Here is a 6,000-nt window from a genome sequence, read left to right as displayed (position 1 = left end):
AATTGTACAGTACGCTGATCTTGTTGAAATTTCTCACGCTTAGCAGCAGCACCACATGTACACTCACAAGAACAACCAGAATTGAGCCCCATAGCATCAATTTCATCCCAAACAAGTTTCATTTTAGTGAAATAAGTCGAGATACTATCATTTCCTTGACTATAATCAGTTAATTTCTTTTGAATCCCATAGAGTTGAGCACCATTACTTTGACCGAATCTACTATCTAATTCATCCCAAGCAATCTTAGCAGAACTTGAATATAGAACAGATTGAGCAATATCAGAGGACAAAGACTGGAGAATCCAAGAAAATACCGTATCGTTACAACGTTTCCAGAGCTTGAAGTTGTCAGATGAAGTAGCATGTTTAGCAATGGAACCGTCAACAAAACCTAGCTTATTCTTCGCAGAAAGCGCGATTTCCATGCTTCGCTTCCATCCGTTGAAACCAGTGCCGTCGAACACATTTGCGACAAGTTTAGTAACAAGAAGATCTGAATTGGAGACTTGTAGCAGTGAATCTTCAGTCGGAGTTGCAGCGGAATCAATCGCCATTGTTGAATGGAAAGAAAATCAAAGAAATAAAAAAATAATGCGTGTTTTTGTCTTTTCGAATTGGAAACCCTAAAAATTGGGGAAAATAAGAAAATCGAATTTTGCAATGAGAATTGATTGAAAATAAGATCGATAATCGGAGACAGGGATTAACCTGTTCTGATACCATGAAGGAATTCATGGAAGCAGAAGTAGAGTGACGCCATTAATGAATGATCGAAGCTTTAGTAAGACAAAGAATTTAGGAGAGAGACGATGTAAATAATATGTGAGTATATTGATTGAATTGTGTAATAAATTACAAAGTGTTGACTTCTATTTATAGTACAATGATTGTGAGGACATTCTAAAATATCTAACCGACTAACTAATCAACCAAGAAAGAGTTTGTTAGCCTGGGTCAGATATTTAGCCTGGGTCAGATATTATTCCAACAGGTGTGGACGGTGGAGAAATGGAATGGTGTTAGAGAAGTGGAAAGTGATGAGGGACTGAGGGACTGAGAGTCGTTTGATAGTGATGAGAGAAGAGAATGAAAGGTAGGGAGTTAGGGATGTCAATTTCACCCGCACCCGATCAAAATTTGATCCACCCAATCCTAAAAGACAGACGAAAACCCGACCTAATAAATGACGGATGGATGATGGATGAAACGGACGACGGATGACGGATGAGTTGGATGAAGAAATTTCACCCGTCATCCCTCCACCACCCGATTTTATTGTTTTTTATTTTGAAAAAAAAAATATATGTATTACATTTTTAAGATATAAAATATTTAATTTTTCTACTTTCAATATATATTTTGTGAAAATACACATTAAAAAATTACATTAAAATAATTAGATAAATTAATTTTTTGTAAAGAATAAAAAGTCTTATCATTTTTTTAGTCTTAGGCATACAAATACACTATCACCCGTTTATCGCCCGATCCACCCGTTTCATCCATAGATGATGGATGGGTGGATGACGGATGATAATTTTCATGGATGACGGATGGGTTGGATGAGATTTTAATGTGACGGAGGATGACGGATGAGACTTCACCCGACCCGAATCCGATCCATTGACATCACTAGCAGAGAGGAAAAGGTGGAAAAAAATGGTGAAAATGGAGAGAACCACGCAAAGAAAACTGAAACCGAATCCAAAGGCAACTGAATCATAATAAAGCCCAAAAGCAAGCTTCAAGGCAACCGCAGCCCAATTAATGCAAAGCTCGGCCCAACAATCCGCGTAAATGACACCCAAACCCGCCCAGTGGAGTTCAACTATTCATCCACTCAACACTATTCATTGATGAATAGTTGTAGTCCCTCCTTACTTTTAGTTAAGAGGAGTATATATATATATATATATATATATATATATATATATATATATATATATATATATATATACATACATATATATATATATATATATATATATATATATATATATATATATATACATATATATATATATATATATACATATATATATATATATACATATATATATATATATATATATATATATATATATATATATATATAATCGTAATCCCGTGCGAACTAAATTACGGTGCGAACCGTATGAACTAGTATATATGGGCCAATTTTAATATCAAAACCAAAATAACAAACGCCCATATCTTATTTCTGTTAATATCCAAACCCTACACACCCATCTCCTCTTTACACATCTTCTCTCATATCTCACCACTTTCACTGCCGATGGCCCCACAATACCGCCACCGTCGTTGGAGTACTGCCGTCATCACCAGACCACCGCCGTCATCACCAGACCACCGCTGTTATCACCAGACCACCATCTTTATCTTCTATCTCTTTGCCTCACGCATAAACACATTAATCGAAACCACAAATCACTGCCTCTCCCTCTCCTAATTTTTAAGCTCTAATGTACGATGATTCAACTCTTCAACTGATTTGTGCGGCTGTCAATTGGGGTTTCTTTTAGTATTAACTAAAACTGAGATGGGAATTTAAATTGTAGATCCACTGCAAATGAATAACAAAATCGAAAATCCAAAGTTGTCAGGCTTAATGTCGGAATATTTGGTCATAAAATGAGGGATTGTGATCTGGTGGTTGTTTAAAGACTTGGCAGCGGTGGGAGTGGTGGTTGGCCAGTGCTGATGCGATGGTTGTAAGTAGTGGTAGTTCATGGGTTAAGAAATGGTGTTAGTGAGAGGTAGTGATGGTTGTTGGGGTGACTGGTGGTGGTGTGTTCGCCGGTATTGTCAGATACACTTTTATATTTGTGTATCCGGAGCATTCACTTTGTGTATCTAGGGTGCCCACTTGGCGGCTGATCATCTTGTCCTGGGAATTATTGAGGATTCTCAGGTGGGAGACTTGTTTAAAGAGGTTGTTGTTGCTCTAGCTCGAGTAAAGACTGAGGTGGAGAGGGCAAGAGGGAAGGACGAGAGGAAAATGGAAAGTGCTTTAGGAGATACTACTTTTCTAAGCTCTTAAGACTTATGGGTGCGATCTAGTTGATCAGGCTGGAAAGGACGGGAGGAAAATGGAAAGTGCTTAAGGAGATACTACTTTTCTAAGCTCTTAAGACTTATGGGTGCGATCTAGTTGATCAGGCTGGAAAGCTTGACCCGGTAAATGGTCGTGATGAGGAGATCCGAAGGGTGGTTAGGATACTTGACAAGGCTGTCGTAACCCTATAAAAAATAAACCAACCGGCTATAACTAATATAGCAGAGGTAAGTTGGGTATCGTATCCACAGGGAGGCTATTGTATCTACTTGTTATCTTAGTCTGTCACGGTAACAAAGGGGGGTTTTGATTTATTTTGACTAAACTACTGAACTGAATGTAGAGCAACAAGAGAAACAGCAATTAAAATGGCAAAATGAAATAAAGATGTGATCAAATAGAGAGAGAAATGCCAGGATGTCGGTTCACCATGATATCACACAATTCTGCTAAAGGTAAGGTCAGTTGGTCTAATGTGAGAAGTCTAAAGGAAAGGTCCTTCCGGTCCGTTATCCACCCTAAAATACTACTAACTTAGCTTCCGCCCTCATTAGAGTAGTCTATTGTTCATAACAGGTCAATTCATTCCAATCTTCCGATCTAGGTCTGAATCTAATCGGGTTAATTGACTTAGAAGCGTGCACTTAACTAAACAATTACAGTTATATTGTCATGAATCAATTCTCACATGTAAACCTCTTAACCTAATTATAACATCATTTTTTTACTATCATGGCTTCCCTAATCCTAGCACTAAGGGATTTAGCCACTCATGGCGATAATAAAACCAACAAAGATTAATGAAATAATAGAAGACATGATATAAAGATTAATAAGAAGAAATTGCATAAACTAATAACAATACTATTAAAACATAAATTAAAGACAATAATATAAAGTATGCAAAGGAGAATTAAATTAAATAGAGAGAGTAAAGAGAGATTACAAAAGTTTAAGATCCGGAATTGAGAGTAAAGTAACGTTTAACAAGAGAAGAAAAGTGTCTGCTTAATACTGCAGGATTAGTGAATGAAAGATCCCCAAAACCTAATTAAGTCTTTCCTTTATATAGGAAAGATATTTATTTCACCTAAGTTCGAAACTAGGATATTAAGTAAATAAGATTATACGATAAAATCTCGCATCAGATAACAAAATGCTCGATCGAGTACTTTTAGACTCCTCGATCGAACACTCTTCGAGCAGAACCTCTCGATCGAGTAATTAATATACTTGATCGAGGACCTATAAAATACCACCTCTCGATTGAGAACAGCAGGGTCTCGATCGAGGTCTTCTCTGCATCCATAAGTACTCGATCGAACATATTGGCCAACAAAAGGTTTCGATCGAGTCAATCACTGCTGAACCAGCTCCTTGCTTTGTTGATTTAGCTTCCGAGACCACTTTACGCTTCTCGAGGCAGTAGTAATTCCGCTCCAATTCTTCCATCTCCATAAATGCAAGCTAAAGAGGCAATGAACGGCATGATTCCGCTACTTTCGGGTCCATTCCTGCAATTAAAGCCAAACAAACCAAAGTAGACTATTCGGGGCATTTCGTAGTATAAAACTACGAGAATTACATGGAAATACGTGCATAAAAGGCTTAAAAAGACTATATAAAATGCACGTATCAATACTGTATAGACGAACCAAGAACAACCCTGTGTTGATCGGGGAGCAGCGTGTAGGTAAGACTGTTGTGAAGGCTTCGCTCAAAGAATTGTTAGTGGTGATGTTCTGAGTAATTTGGCCGATGTGAGGCTTATTGCTTTGGATATGGGGGCTCTGGTGGCTGGAACTAAGTATAGGGGTGAATTTGAGGAGAGGTTGAAATCCGTGCTAAAAGAAGTGGTGGTGGTTGTGGCATTCGCGGTGGTGGGGGTGATGTTGACGGTGTTGTTTGTGGGATGGTGGTGATAGTGGTGTGGTGTTAGTCGGGTCAGCTTGGTAATGGTGGCAGTAGCAGTGGTGGTGGTAGTGGTGGGGGCAGTGGTGGTGGCAGTGGTTGTGGTGGCAGTGGTGGTGGGGGCAGTGGTGGCGGTGGCGGTGGTGGTGGGGGTTGTGATGACGGTGGTGGAAGTGGATACACAAAATACCACCACAGATACACATGGTATTGATACGGGATACACTTGGTATTAATACACGATACATGTGTATCCCGTATTAATATCATGTGTATCCAGAGGTACTAGCTAATGTATCTGGAAATACGATCTGACTTTAATAAGATGTGTATCTGGGTTTGATAAGATGTGTATCTGGCTTTAATGACATGTGTATCCGCAAAAAATATAAAATGTATCCACAAACAGCATAAAACGTATCTAAGAGTTAGTGTTAAAACTTGTAACAGTTTACACAAAGTGTATCCGCAAATAATATAAAATGTATCCGCAAGTAGTATAAAATGTATCTTAGAGTTACTCTTAAAACTCCAAAAAAATTAGTGTTAAAAAGGTGTAAAAGTACATCTAGAATTTTAGTGTGGAAAAAGTGTATCTACTTATGTTATAAAATGTATTTGAATAAGAAGTGTATCTAGTAAGAGAATAAAATGTATCTGGAAAAAAAAAGTATAATTAAGCTAGTTCGTATGGTTCGCACCGTAACTAACTCGTTCGTAACCTTATATATATATATATATATATATATATATATATATATATATATATATATATATATATATATATATATATATATATATATATATATATATATATATATATATATATATATATATATATATATAGGGTCGGGGTCAGTACGAACTAAAGTTCAAGTTTAACCGTATTTAACTAAGACTATAACACTCGTATTTCACTCAAGAAAGTCAACAAATTATAATAAAATTAACCCCTTTTCCTTTCCTATTCCGTACACTCCCCGACCTCCCTTCGCTCTCCTCTCTCATCATTTATCCTCACTCACTGCTGC

The sequence above is a fragment of the Silene latifolia genome, chromosome Y (genome assembly GCF_048544455.1).
Source record: "Silene latifolia isolate original U9 population chromosome Y, ASM4854445v1, whole genome shotgun sequence".
In the NCBI taxonomy this organism is placed as follows: domain Eukaryota; kingdom Viridiplantae; phylum Streptophyta; class Magnoliopsida; order Caryophyllales; family Caryophyllaceae; genus Silene; species Silene latifolia.
Note: the sequence above shows the minus strand (reverse complement) of the source record.